At 38.1% G+C, this 14,543-nt stretch overlaps 1 long non-coding RNA gene across 3 annotated transcripts; it reads left to right on the forward strand.

Annotated features, from left to right (window-relative positions):
- Positions 1-3,603: 3,603 nt before the first annotated feature.
- Positions 3,604-9,698, forward strand: LOC122066902. 3 transcript variants are annotated; one of them, XR_006136523.1, is made up of 4 exons: positions 3,604-3,815; positions 4,902-4,984; positions 5,220-6,009; positions 6,113-9,698. It is a non-coding gene; the product is annotated as an uncharacterized LOC122066902 (long non-coding RNA). The 3 variants fall into 3 exon arrangements; XR_006136522.1 differs by having other exon boundaries at positions 5,199-9,698; XR_006136521.1 differs by having other exon boundaries at positions 3,605-3,815; positions 5,220-9,698.
- The last annotated feature ends 4,845 nt before the right edge of the window (positions 9,699-14,543 follow it).

Consider the following 14,543-nt stretch of genomic DNA (forward strand, 5'->3'; position numbering starts at 1 on the left):
AGATCGGAATCGTAGATGATTTCAACCCAGCGTAAATATGTATCAGATATTCTTGCACCAATTGCAACTACTCCCCTTGTTGCAAATTCGGGAAATCCCTTATCCAATGGAATTGAGTATTGAAAAGTGGTTGGCACACTTCAATACCTTACCTTAACCCATTCGGATATAAACTTTGTGGTGAATCCGGTCACTCAATTTATGCATTGTCCAACTGATACCCACTGGATAGCTGTTAAGCACATCTTGCACTACCTAAAGCACTCAATAATGGACGGACTTTTGTTTCGCTCATCTTCAATTTCTCTTCAGGTGTATTCGGATGCCGACTGGGCTGGATGTCCCATTGATCGCAAAGCCACCACTGGGTATGCGATATTTCTTGGTTCTAATCTAGTCTCTTGGTGCTCCCGCAAACAACGGACTATCTCTCGCTCATCAATAGAGGCTGAATACCGAGCGGTGGCCTATGCTTCCAGAGCTTCTTTGGCTTCGTTCCTTATTAACTGAGCTGGGTATCTTTCTAGCCACATCTCTGGTGATCTGGTGTGATAATATTGGAGCTACTTATCTCACGGCAAACCCAGTTTTTCATTCACGAACAAAGCATATAGAAATTGACTTCCACTTTGTTTGCAATATGGTTGCCAAGAAACAATTAGTTGTTCGAGACATATCTACTGTTGATCAAGTTGCTGACGTACTCACCAAAGGCTTATCCCGTCCTCAATTTCAAATTTTGAAGACAAGCTCACTGTTGGTTCCCCACCACTTCGCTTGCGGGGGCATGATAGGCATAGACCACCTTAGGATATTTTCATAGGTGCATACACATGTTATCAAGACCCATATAACAATAATGTAACCAACATACTGTAGTCACATGGCTATGCCAATGTGTTAGAAGTCTGATCGTGAGTTCTATTTAGTATAAATATATATCAGACACTTGATCATAATATAAGAAAATGCTTTCATTATAGAGACAACCGCAAAGGGTTTTGCTCATGTGTTTTTCCCCAAGGTTGAAGAAAAGGATACCCTTGTCTTTTCAGATTTTGTTTAAAACTTTTTTCGTGCATTAAGTTTGAACAAAAAGAAGAAAACCAATTGCATATTGGCGGCCGCTGTTAGGGAAGAACAAGAATACGATGCCCAGGTCTATTTTTCAGGGGATGTTAGACCATAAAGTAGGTCTGCCACCTTTAATGTTTTTCATTCTAATGGGCTGGATTTTTTAAGATTAATTGAATTATGGGCCTATTGGTCTAATTAATCCGATGTTGAAAGTTGGGTTATTTTGATGATTGGGTTTGTAATTGGTAAATTAAGAAAACAAAATCATTATGAGGCCCATAATTATTGAACCCCATTAAGTTAATAGCCCATTCAGAATCGTCTAACTTGTGGTCACCCAAATATTATTATAATTATGAATTTTGAAGCCAAGTCGTCTTAGATGAGCTTAGAAAAATTTACAAGGTTATGACATGTCTTCATGTTGATAATTTGTCATCTTGGATGGATCACAAAAGGCGATATGTATTTGTGAGTTTTATGTCGATTCATTATTTTTATAATCATACAATATGGGCTGTCTAAGTGGGCAAGCCTGTGGTGCAACAATTAAGTTGCATTATTTTAACATATTAGTTACAGGTTCAAACCTTAGAAACATCCTCAATCTCCTGCAAAGCAGAGGTTAGGTTGCATACCTTTACCTCTCCCAGACCCTACAGTAGCGGGAGCCTCGTGCACTGGGTTACTCTTCTTATAATTTGGGTTGCCTAATTCAAAATTGTTATAATGTCATCACACAAAGCTTATGTAGTTGTGGGTTCTATGTCGATCCATAATTTTATCAACCATATAATATGGTCTGCCTAATTCAAATTTGTTATAGTGGCATTTTATGTAATTATTTTAAATAATTTTACCATATATAATTAATGATAAGCAAACATTGGAAAATTTTTCGTAACATTTTATGACATAATTTACCTCTTGGAAACAAACATCGGAAAAGTTTCAACAAGTAAATTTTTACATGGAAAAATTTACATGGGAAAATTTTACATCAAAACAAACGGAGCCTAGAAGAGAAAAATGCCCAAATAAAATTTGGTAAAATAAGAAAATCCACCACAGTCCGACGCACTGCTTATCCATGAAAATGAACGGTATAGGATATAAGAGCATCAGTTCAATTACCAACCCATGAAGGGAAAATAATTAGTGATTTTGAACATGATGCATGAAAAAAAAAAAAATGATGCACAAAAAATAAAATAAATAAAAGATAGGAGGGAAGTACATTCAGAAAGGGAGGAGAAAAGGTTGAAAGTATGAGAGGAAAGACATGGAAGACTTCTGATATCAATAAATAAAAAAATTGTACATCAGGGATGTGCGCTATTATTTGAGGCTAGCTAGAACCAGATTCGCCATTCTGATATTGTTTGTTCAAGTAAGGACAGTCTCAGATACCTTCATAGCAATCTGAGATTTTGCATCCCTTCCAGAAATTAAAGAAATCAAATTTCTGGCTCTGAAAATGAAGTCTCTTTAACTGATGAGAGGTTTCCCAGGCCCTCTGGCAGCGCCCTAAGATTTTCAAGCTGTTCTATATGTATTTTTTTTTTTTTAATGATGTTAGCTCGTCTCTAATCCATTACGGACAACAAATTAGGGCATTCCTCAATACACAACTATTGAAGTGAAGAGTGGTTTCTCAAACCGTCTGGCAGTGCCTTGAGATTTTTCGATACCTCCTATTTGCAAAGTATGTAAATATATGAGGTCCTGTATCCAATCAGGGAATGACATTGAATGCATCTCACTATGGACAAATTCTGTAGTGATCTCATACACTGGTAATGTAATGAAGTTTTGGAAGTCCATCATTTCCAAAGATACAAGTGATGAGGATTCCCCAAGCCCTCCGGTAATGCCATCAGTTTTGGACAATCATTCAACACAAATCATTGAAGTGACGAGGGATTTCCCCAAACCCTTCAGTAATTCTACAAGACCTGTAGAACCAATTATCGTCAACTTTTCAAGTGCTAATAAGAGATCTACCAAATTCTTTGGTATTGTAGTCACATCATGGTAATATCTTACATACAATCAACTCTTGTATTGAATAGAGATTTCTCAGGCCCTATGGAAATTCTACAAGATTTGGACAGCCACTTATGTACTACTCTTGGAGAGATGAGAGGTCCCCTATGCTTTCTGTCAGAGGCTTTAGAAAGCAACAATCTCCCAAGATGAGAGGCCACATCTTGGCTAGACCGTGGCTAAGAGAAGTCTAATTAATCAGCTGAGCACTTTAGTTTCAGTTATTATTATTATTATTATTATTATTATTATTATTATTTTTTTTTTGGGGTGGGGGGGAGTGGGGAGGTGAGGGATAGAAAGTATTTGTAAGTATTCAGTTATGGGTATGTCTGAACGTAACTGATTCGATTACAAATGAGTTGTGACTTAATTTTCAATCACCCTTACTTTTTTGTCTTGTTATGATTACTTTTGAGGTTAATAAAGTCAATTCCTTTTTAAGTTCTGAATGTTTCCTTTTAATTGAAACACTTGGAATGAGGGTCGATTAGTAAATTAACACCCCCTATTCCAAAGCTTCTTCCTCGGCGATTCGAAGAAACAATCCCATGCCCAAACTAATCGTCTTCTCAAATCTTCCCAACGCCTTTGCTGGTTTTGCTTGAGGTTTGGCATCTCTAATCCTCGTCTCTCCGGCGTTCTAGTCCTCCAAAGATTCCAGCCACCGGATGCTATCTCCGGCGAATCAGGTAATCTCTCTCTCTCTCTCTCTCTCTCTCTCTCTCATGGAGGTACCCTAAACCCCTGGAGAAGCAGCTTTGGATCATCAACTGTCCGCAGTCAAGCTCTAAATGGCGGATTCTAATTCTACAACATCTCCCTCCCACTCTTCCACAGTCGTTGCTCATCTGTTGTTGATAATGTTTATTCCTTTTTCAAATGCCTAATTTTTACAATTTCTGCTACTTGGATCAATTTCAAATTTGGTATACAAGCTTCTTGGATCAGTTTCAAATTTGGTATACAAGCTTCTTGCTATATTATCTCTTAAATTTTACATTATAGTTTGAATTTTTGAGAACTATTGGATCCTATTCATGTTCCAAATCTGCAACTTAGCTTTGCTAGAGCAATGACGGGCTGCTAACCAAGGAAGTTAGGTTGAGGTGGTTATTGATTTAATAAAAGGCAACTAAGTTCATAATTTGAAATTATGTATAGGAGTACAATTAGAAATCTAACCATAGGCTAAACCTAGATAAAGCCATAACCACTCCTCTGGAAGCAGTACTAAATCCTTGATTCCTTAAATTATCTGCATGCCATTGGTTTTTCTAAAGTGTATCATGAACGATTTTTATTGCTTCTAGCAATTGTATTTTAACTTCTAATTGTACATGAGAAACACAAAGCTACTTGTTCCTTTCTTGTAAAGTAACCCGCTTTTGTGTGCATTTACCATGAAACATGTGAAGTGGTGATAAACTATTAATATTGAACCAAGTGACATTCTCTGTTGCACGAATGCCACATATCTGATTTTGATGTAAAGGAAAACTGTTTGTACTATTTCTCATCCTTTTCATGAAATAAAACTGTGGTTTAATTGTTAACATTTTGGTCACTTTAAAATTCTTGACTCGTTTTTGGAAAAATTCTACACAGTTATCTTTTTGAGCTGTTAACATTTACTGCAATGATTGCTTGCGGATATTTCATTTATTGACTGAAAAGTTTAATAAAGATTTATCTTAAATTATCAGCAATGTCAACGATATAAATATTTACTTTATTGGGTTCTAATATGCTTTGATGAATCATACTTTTATGCTTAGAATTGGTGAAGGATGCTAACTCAGAAGGTTATTACGTAACTGGAGGTTACATATCACCTGTGAATGATGCATTCAAAAAGAGGGTATGTAGCCATTACATATTTTGTTTATTGAAGGGAAGTTTAGTTATATAGTTTTAGAGATTCAACTTAACTCACACAACCTTATTCCAACTACTTGGTAATGGCCATTCATGTTTAAAACTTAAGTACTCTGGAATTAAGGTTATTCTGGCTGCTGACATAATTCAACTCTCCTCCTATATCTTTGCTTGGGACTGGCAATGACATTGTACAGATTTTTCTTTTCTGATCCCAGTGGAGAAATATAATGGGCCATCTTGATAAATTTCATGGGCTTTGCTCTGTTTGCAAATTGTAAGAAATGCATATCAAGCTCTGACAAAGTGGCCATGAAATTGAGTGGCTGGGTGCAACAAAAGGTATGAACTATGAACAACTCAATCTGTCTAGGAACCTTTGGTCATTTTAATTGCTTCCTGTTTATTTTTCTAGCCTGGAAATGAGACACCATGGCTTTTTTCTCTTTAGAATTTTAGTGCATAATGAATCAGGATGGAATATATTTCTTTTTGTGTCTTGAAGTTCAATAATACCACTACCAGTGCTGTTAGATCCCATGCTCATCTAGGGGGGATATATAAAACAATTAAAGGAGGTTCCTAATATTAGCTTCTGCCTTCTAAGCTCATCTACTAACATTTAGCCGAGATTATTTCTTGGCTTCTCGTCTAGTGGAAGAGAATTCTATTAAACACAATTGCCTGTAAACTTAGGAAGCTTGTTATAGATCTTCTTTATCTCCAAAGAACTCCTCAGAAGATAAGTGAAGGTACTTTTTGTACTAGGATCACTGCCTTAGAACTGAGAAAACCCACTCTATTGATATTAAATTCTCATTGTGCTTATCCTTTAGGCCTATATTTTTGTTGTTTTTGTCCTATCCAAATGTGGTTATTTCCTTGCTTTGTTTACTTGTATAATTTATTCCAGAGGGCCTATGAGTATATAGAGGCATGCACTCTAGATTAGTGGGGATAAGGAGCTCTTTTGATGAGCAATGGACATGATTTGCTCTTATTTCAGAGGTATTTATTAGTAAATTTAATCAGTTCCTAGGTTGTTTGCTTAAGTAGAAGAGATAGTTCAAGGATGCTTTCGAACCATTAGGGGTTACATGAAATTATGCAGGAATTTTCAAGCTCTTCATTGACTGAAACGTGGAAATCTTGCTTATATTGGAAATGAAGGATGATCCACGTAATTTTAACCTTATGCCTATGTTTGTGATGGTCATAGTTGGTTTAAAATTTTATAGGATGCAGCGTTTATAATGCCACTTTGGACTGAAATTGGGTGGAATGGACTGTAGTATTTTAACTTTTTAGGTGAAATGTGTACCCATTTGATGTTCAAGTAACAGAATTTGCTCATATTTTAGGGTTGCATATAAAATTTAACTAGTTTGTCAACATACAGTTGCAACATTTTCTCTGATTTTTCGTCAGACTCTTCCCTGGCATTTGTTGAAACAACATGAGGTAAGTATGGGTTTTTTGCTGAGTAAACAGTTATTGATGGTATCACTTGAGTAAGGATAGCAAATCATAATTTTCAGACTGGAGCTGTTTTCCAGGAATGTAAGCCCAGGAATACCCAATGGCCTGTGAAGTGTGTGTTTTTGGTAAGTTCTTATGGTTACATGTAAATGCTAAACTCTATTTTATGGGTCTTTTTCTCAAATTGGTAGAGCACTTGGAACTTGAGCATGTCTCAAATATGTTCTAAAGGGATGGTGGTTCGAATTCATCAAGATCTCTTTGATTAAAATATTCATACAAAAGTTAGTTAAGGCAATCATGGAAAAGTAAGTGTGAATGACAATTGTCATGTAGATAGCAGCATGAAAATGAAAAGATAGATAAAAATATCTTGATATAAAAAAAAAAATAATAAATAAATTAAATGAAAAGAATATTATTATTCATGCAATATTGGTTTTAAAGTCATCTTTCTACCGAAAATTCAAAGAGTTTTTTGTGCGACAAATAAGTAATCAAGCATTGGACTTAATCTAAATCAACATGATTAAATTGGATAATTTTATTTAACTTAACTTTAATAAGTATATAAGATGAATGGTTTACATTCACTAATATTTTTATTTTTTAACTGATCAGAAGGTGTTGGTATGTAGAATAATTCTTGTTTACTGGATTATAAAAAGGATCATTATTTTTAAAATTTAAATAAGAAAAATAAGATAGATAAAGAAGTAATTGAAGTCAAGGCAAATAAAAGTTATGAAGTAGAAAATTAGATAAAAGTAATTGCTTACAAGTTATTAATTATGATTGGTTTTTATTTAGAAAGATGACAAGTGGTAATATTATAGGTTCAGTACTACTCTAATTATGACATGTAAAATTTGTGAATAATTATATTATATTATAGGTTGATACTAGGGCTTTTGGGACCGATTCTTGTCAATTCCAATTTTTTTTATTGGTATCGATAGGTCCTAATTCGATCTTTGATTCCAAGTTTAAAACCCTTGGTTGAATTGTACAATTTGGATTAGAATCGATCGTGACCAATCACGATTCTAACTATTCTAGCTTGACTGGTTCTAGGGTTTGGACCATTGGTTTTAAGGTTTGAGGGCCGATTCTAGATTTTTTGGGATTGATTTTGATTTGAGTTGGAAAAGAATATGTAGGGATTGACTTGATCTCGGATAACAAGTTTAAAATCCTTGGTTGATTAAAATTGGAATTGATTGTGATCAATCCCAATTTTGACAATTTTAGAATGACCAATTTTAGGTTTTTGGGGATTGGATTATTGGTTTTTAGATTTGAGGGTCAATTCTAGGGTTTTTTTGGAATTGATTCCAGAATCTTTGTATATGATTCGGAGATTCCATACTGGAATCAATAGGGACCAATTCTCTCTTCAATCTTGAGTTTAATATCCTTGGCTGAATTAGTCGATTTGGATTGGAATTGACTATGACTTATCACAACTCCTACCGCTTTGGAACAATTGATTCTAGGGTTTTTGGGACTCGATTGCTAGTTTTCAGACTTAACGGCCAATTCTGGCCAACTCTAACAAGGAAGATTTCTAGGTTTATTTCTAGATAGATAACATAATATATTTTTATTCTTACACAATGTATTTAAAAAAATGATGAATATCAGGATCCAAGGAATCAACATAAACCTTGAAAACAAAATCCTAAACCTTATACCCCAAACCTTGAACTTGTAAACGCTTCCCTAAATTAATGTACCTCAACGAACGTCTCAGACCCTGGAAAAATGAAAATCCTACATTTAAACACTTAATTTTGATAGGGAGATCCGATGTTATTGAAATAAGGTCAAGGGGAGTTCCATTAGATCAAAAGATTCAATTTCAAGTGTCCTACTTCCAGGATTAGATCGTTATTTTTTTCAAATTTGAGGGCTAATTCTAGGGTTTTGGGGATTGATTCTTATCTAATCGAAATTGGATCGGCAAGGATTATTTGATCTCCAATTTTGAGTTTAAAATCCTTGATCGAATTGGTCAATTTTGATTGGAATCAACCAAGCCCAATCTCAATTTGAATCTTTCCAAAACGACCGATTCTGAGGTTTTTAAGGTTTTTGAAATAGATATCAGCCAATTCCAATCCGATCCTAAAATAATTTGTAGCAACTCCCAAAATCATATTTTTTTAGATGGAAAAAAATTCAATCGAGCACAAAAGAGAAAATATGCACAGAAAAATTTTTAGAGATGACATCTTCTCTAGAAAGATGTTCGTGATAGTAAAAATCACCATTTTGGGGGAATCCACCTGCCAATTTTGCTATATTTTTGAGGAATCACTATCCTTGAGACGAAACTCATGTAGAAACCGAGATACGACCTAACATTTTATCGGCTCGGATAGAAAAGTTGGGAGGAGATTTTGGGTGGGAGAGAGCTGCGAAATTGGGGAAGAAGAATTTAACATGATTTAATCGGCTGTACTTTCTGATTTTCTATGGAAGGTGACGATATCAATTCCATGGGAAAGTGTAATCTCCTATGTACCCTTCTTTAAAATGCTATCTGACACAAAAAGTGGAGCTATCAGCTTTTAGATTGATAAATGAACAATTACATTATCAACGTTCAGACAACTAGTAGGGAGATTCTAAATGAGGGTAATAGACGAAAATAAAAATCTGTGGCAACTCTTTTGTAACGGACCTGGGTTACATTCAGACAAACCTTTCAGTTATTCAGGAAGCTCAAAGCAGCAGTTTCCGATAAGAAATAAATTTAATTTGTTGGAAAGCTTGATTTTTCTTCTTAAAAAGTCATTTGTTAGCAACATAACCAAGATCCCAAAGATCATAACAGATGTACTTACCTTACTATTCATGGGCTATGTTTAGCTACTAAGATTTATCATTTTTTATTTAAGGAGAATGAATTACCCCCCAAAAGTAACTAGAAGATTTGGGGTTTCCTGATCTATGGACATAAGCTTCCTATGGAAGTCTGAACCACGTTAAACACTATGGCTGCAACTTCTCTCTTTTTCATCTCTATCTCCGATCATGCGAACATGGTATCCAAGCGGTCATGATCTGGGCAGATCGCTCTCCTCCATTGTTGATTTTGTTCTTTCTATTTCAACTCTGCATATCAGATAAGTTCTTTTGTTTCGTTTTCTTTGTCATGGGTACTGCTGTTTCAGACACAGGTAAGCTGAGCTCTAATGAAATGAGTAATTGACTTATCTCTATTTTGTTTATGGGTGAAACTTCCTCCCTTCGTCATGAGCAGTAACTATTTCTCTTGGGGACCGATCCAAGCTCGGTCATGTTAATGACTTGATAAGGGCTCCTAATCCAGCTGATCCTAAGTATGTTGAATGGCAAGTTACTGAAAATCTTGTCATATCTTGGATTTTTAATTCTATTCGATCGCATATATATGAAATCTTGGAGTATTCTAACATGGCCAAAACCCTATTGGATTCTCTTAAAGAAATGTACGGACATGAAGATAATGCTTCTCAGATCTTTGAAATACAACAGGAAATTGCTCACTCTGAGCAAGCATCCAACCAATCGTTTACTGAACACCTGTGTAATCTAAAAAAGAAGTGGGATGAACTTCGCCAGTATCGTCCCCCAGCCAAATCTGTAGACACGTACACCCAACGGGAAGAACAAGATCGGATATTTCAACTGTTGGCAAGTATCTGGCCTGAATATGAGGATGTAAAATACAAATCCTGATGAGTTCGAAGTTGCCTACATTCTCCAATGTTTGCACCACTATTCAACATGAAGAAACCCATTGGCGGGTAAATTAGGAATCTAAGAAAAGGGGGAGAACTAAGTGAAAATTCTGCCAACACTGCAAATCACAATTAGTTGACCAACAATGCGCCTTGATCAGGGTGTTGAAGGGAAAGGGTGTGGTTGTGGCTCCAAGTTTCAATGTTCCCATTGCAACAAGGATGGTCATGCACAGGATCGGTGTTGGGATCTGCATCCTCACTTACGACCCAACAAAGATGAAGTCTTTAAAGCTCAGGTTGCAACTCAAGGAACCATTACAAATTTGCAAGCTTCCTTTGGAAACATTGTATCTCAGCTTCAACAGCTCATGTCAATGAATAGTGTGTCATCCTCAAACTAAGATAATGGGAATGCAGCTCAAAAAAATTTTGGTAACACTTTTGCCCTATCCGCCTCATCAAAAAATTACTTTATAATTGATTCAGGAGCTACATATCACATGTGCAATAATACTTCTGTTATATCTAATCTCTGTGATAGTTCTAGAAAATCCCTTTCACCCATTAGCATTGCAAATGGAGATCAGGTGCCTGTTCAAGGGGTTGGAAAGGAGGATTATTTTTCACCTTATCCCTTCCTTGTCTTCTAGCTTGTTATCCATTAGTAAAATTACTAGAGGCATGAATTGCAATGTTTTTTTTTCCCATCATGAGGTTATCATTTAGGACAAAACCACAAGGAGGAAGATTGGTGAGGGGTGGTGTAGGCACTCAATTTTGTCAACCTCCTCTAGCTATGATGAAATGTGGATCTTGGACGCGACTTCTAACTTTTGATCAACAAAGATGATGGACTAAGAAAATCCAGAAACATTATTCTACCTGAAAACCCTGGAAACCCCTACGCGGGAGAGAAGAAGGTCCAATTTTGAATTTCTATATGCGAAGGAATCTGTTCAAGATGACCGCATAGATGGATAGTTCTCGGGAATACAATTCTGACGATATATGGCACGTCAAAATCGGACCGACAGATCTCCCGCGATCATCCCCGAAAAATTACAATTTTCCACACATATGTCGTGCATGCAGACAGTCCCGCTAGAAACCTGAAAAAATCCCCTATCTACCCCAAACACCCTTAAATTCATCCCCAACCTACCCAGATAACCCAGAAACACTCCCCTACCAGAAACCTTGGAAACCCTCGCGCAGGAGAGAAGAGGGTCCAATTTTGAAATTTTATACGAAGGAATCTGGTCAAAATGATCACACAGATGGATAATACTCGAAAACACAATTTTGATGATATATGGTACGTTAAAATCAAACTGTCAGATCTCCCACAATCTTCCCTAGAAAATCATAGTTTTCACGCGCATGTAACGCACACTAGCCCAGCCAAGCCTTCCTCGCAAGCCCGTGCACCCCCGCGGGCGTGGCCCACCCCCTCGCAGGCACGACCCATGCCCCCTCGGGCACTACCCACACCCCTGAGGCCACAGACCCGCTCCCCCACATGCACAAGCCCGCACCCCCTCTGGCCATAGCCCACTGCTACCCATGCATGCTGCCGATGTGTGCTGCCCCTGCCGCCCATGTGTGCTGCCCTTGTCGCCCATGTGTGCTGCCACTGCTACCCATTCATGTTACCCATGTGTACTGCCCCTACCGCCCATGCTTGCCGCCCATATGTGCTACCCCTGTCGCCCATGTGTGTTGCCCCTGCCACCTATGCCATTGCCCGCACACCCATGCCACTGCCTCGCTTGCCATACGCCGCACACTCATGACATTGCCAGCACACCTTGTACACATCACCTGCCTGCCTATACTGACCATGCCCCATGCACTTCGGCCCAGTCTCCTACACTATCGTCAAAGGCTTGGATTAATATTCTCCTGACCTGGTGGGTGAAGAAATTCCCTCTTCACCCACTTAAGACCAAAAAACCCCTTTTTTACTAAGGATTCTCTCTCCCAAAAAACCCCTTTTTACCCATTTTTTAAAAGCCCTCTTCACCCATTTTGGTCCGAGAACTCATTTTTACCCATTATATAAATGCCCTCTTTACCCACTTTAGTTAAAAAACCCTCTTTTGTTTGTTGGATAAAGATGTTCCCTCTTTCCCATTGGCCAAAAAAACCTATAAATCCCCCCTCCTTTGGATTTCAGACACTCTGCCCTCTCTCCTCCCCTCCCCCTCTTGATTTTTTTTGGGTCTTCTGGGCGATCTTCGTCAAGATCTGAAATCTTGTTCGGATCTTCGAAGGGTTTTTCGAGACTTTGAAGATCTTCAATCCAAGTTCTTAGTCCAATTCAATTTCTGCAAAAAATAGTGTGTTCTTCAACCCCCTCCTTTGAATGTTCTTGAGTTTTATCAAAAATAGAAACCCCCCCTTGAGGTTCTTCAGGTCTATGAAGAGATCTTTGTTAAGATCTAGAACTCTGTTCAGATCTTCAAAGTGTTCTTTGGGACTTTGGAGACCTTCAATCCATTTTAGGTCAATCCGTTTCTTTCGAAAAATATCCTATCCCCAGCGGAAGCTCTGCCGGAGTACCACCTCAACTTAGCCCTCCCCTAGCCTATCCCAGTGGAAGCTCTACCGGAGTGCCACCTCAACTTAAGCCCTCCCTAGCCTATCCCCAGTGGAAGCTTTGTCGGAGTGCCACCTCATCCTAAACTCGAAAATAGCCTTCTCTAGCCGAAGCTCTGTTCGAATCCAAATCCAGAAATAGACTTCCCTAGCCGAAGCTCTGCCCGAATCCAAATCCAAAAGTAATCGTTCCTAGCCGGAACCCTGTCCGAATACCATCACAATCAACATTTCTCAAGAAAGGAAGTTGGCTGTTAAGATCATCTTCCCCTGAGCTAGGAGAACACGAAAGACAGTTCGAGCCGGTACTAATCAGAGGCCCATCACTCTTGACCCGAAACAGGGGTTAAGTTCAGGTATAGTTTCTCAACCTAATTATCATCATGTAGACTTTATATAGACATTGTTTTAGTGTATATAGTAGTTTGAATTCAATTAATGTATCTATGTGTGATAACTTAGCCGTGTATGTGGAATAGTAATAATTATGAAAAATATTCGTTCTTAAGCATCTAGAAGGAAGATTGGTCGAACTGGGTAGATTGGGTGCCTAACACCTTTCCAATTCTACAACCTGACACTTACTTTAAATCTCTGGACCAGACCAAATTTTGGGCCCTTTTCTTAGGAATTGGGCCCACCCCTAGGTCATAGGCCCATAACCCTAGGTGGCGACTCCAAACCCCATTTGTTAGATCCCAATCCCCGTATTGGACCATTATCAAATCCCCGTCTCAAATGATGAATTTTACACTCTTGTGAAATAGGCCTCCATGTATCTTCGAGTGGCGATACAACGTTACGGGGCCCGTAAGCAAAGCACACATGACACACCCCTCTCTCACTAAAGAAGAGAAAGAGAGGAGGGAGGACGAAATCGACGCATGAGTCCAATTTTTGGCCGCTACCCTCACAGTGGCAACTCTATTGGGGATAAATGTCAAGCTTTCAATACTAGATGCTACCTTTAAATGCAAGAACATATGCCACCGCATTTGTTTGAAAATGTGTTTGGCTAACTCCATGTTTGTAATTGTCTTTGCTAACCGCATCATGTATCGTGCTCGAAGTGAAATCATTTGGTGAGGGCTCCCTGTCATGCCTGCATGCTCGGGGAGGTCAGTGCACATCATGGAGAGTACACTGAGAGCAAATGATACTCGCTTCCTGTACAAGAATGGAAGGTATCGTCAAACAACGAGGATGTTGTAATTGTGTCAGCACCCTCAGGGAGGTGCGTACACTTTATGGCATTCTAGATCGAATGATGGTTACCCTACATTACACTTTTGCACACACTCACAGTTCCACCACCCCGTGGCCAATTGCTTAACCTCGTGTGTAGTCATGAGTAATGGGCAAGGAAGTCACCCCTTGATCTCGTACCTACGAGTATATCAAAAGGATCGTGTACCTTGTGTATATAGATCTTGTCAAGGAAGGTTTGTTGGTCCTATTGCATCCACCGTATGCTCGCATCATGTAGAAAATAGATGAAGAAGTTAGGAGCGCCACAAGCTAACTATAGAACTTGTTTGCGGTCTTGAAAAGGAATGTTCCTACCTTATATTCTCATCGTAAAGAATTACTTTCCTAAGTGGATTTCGGATAGAAGGTGTCCCCCCTCAAGAAAAATGTCCAAATACGTGACTTAGGGGTAATCCCGTCAGAGTCACGTAAAGTCCTGAGAAGTCCCGAGAAAATCAGGAGGAAGGACACCTAGTGGGAAAAAGA

This window comes from Macadamia integrifolia, unplaced genomic scaffold (genome assembly GCF_013358625.1).
Source record: "Macadamia integrifolia cultivar HAES 741 unplaced genomic scaffold, SCU_Mint_v3 scaffold263, whole genome shotgun sequence".
Lineage (NCBI taxonomy): Eukaryota > Viridiplantae > Streptophyta > Magnoliopsida > Proteales > Proteaceae > Macadamia > Macadamia integrifolia.